The following is a 1,302-nucleotide window of genomic DNA, read 5'->3' on the forward strand; positions in this document are numbered from 1 at the left end:
CCATGGATTTGTTTCTCCAAAGTACCCAGACTAATACACCATCCTTACTTCTAAGTAAAAGAGCTGAACAGAATATTTCAAAGGATGGTTCAAGATGACAAAATATTATAGTGATATGTGCAAAAACCACGAGTATGGTTATATCAAATTACATAAATCATAGGCTGTCAGTGGTTGCAAAACGTGCTGCCCAGCATAGTGCTGTGTGACTAAATTGAGGAATAAGATACCACAAATGCCTTCAGAAAAAGGAATAGGCTGCACATAGACAATCTTTTCATTAAGTGCAATCACATTTAAATGAATCTCCTATTATTGAAATTTAACTTAATTTACTATCACTGTAGCTTCTATAGAAGTAAACAAGAGGTGAATTATAATACATTTATCACCCATATTCATAAGATGTTATGTTATTCATCAATTCTTTGTACCTTAATTTCTAAGCATACTTCTTTGTCTGCATGTTTATTGTATAGTGAAAATATATGCAGTAAAACGTACACCAATTAAACACTTTCTATGCTTTAATCACCTGATGTGTATGTGAAATCTGGACAATGAATAAGTAAGACTGAAAGCAAATTGGTGTATTTGAATTATGGTATTAGTGAAGAATATTGAAAATACCATAGACCGCCAGAAGAACAAACAGATCTGTCTTGGAAAAAGTACAACCAGAATGCTCTGTAGAAACAAGTTTGGCAAGACTCATGTCACAACTTTAGAGCACTTTTCGAGAGACCAGTCCCTGGCAATGGACATCATGCTTATTAAAAGAGAGGGTCTGTGAAAAAGAGGAAGACCCTCAATGAGATAGATTGAACCAGTGGCTACAACAATACATAATCACATAGGAACAATTGTGAGGCTGGTGCGGGACTGGGCATTGCTTCATTGTGTTGCACATGGCATTGCTGTGAGTCAGCGCTGACTTAATGGCACCTAACAACCGTATGTGGAACCCGTACATGGATCAAAAAAAGGGCAGGTATGTGAACAAAACCAGAGAATACTGCCTGATTTGAAATCAGGAAAGGTATATGTCAGGGTCGTATCCTCTCACCATACTTATTCAATCTGTATGCTGACCAGATAACCAGAGAAACTGGATTATATGAGAAGAATGTGGCATCAGGATTAGAGGAAGGTTTATTACCAACCTGGGATATGCAGATGCAGGAGCCCTGGTGACAGAATGATTATGTGTTGGTTTGGGACCCACAGTCAGCAGTTCTCTCCAAGGGACAGACTCCAAGGGGGTTTCTACTCCCGTAAAGAGTTTCAGCCTCAGAAACCCAG

This window comes from Echinops telfairi, unplaced genomic scaffold, assembly GCF_000313985.2.
Source record: "Echinops telfairi isolate 266 unplaced genomic scaffold, ASM31398v2 ScPeMD7_7441;HRSCAF=8479, whole genome shotgun sequence".
Taxonomy (NCBI): Eukaryota; Metazoa; Chordata; class Mammalia; order Afrosoricida; family Tenrecidae; genus Echinops; species Echinops telfairi.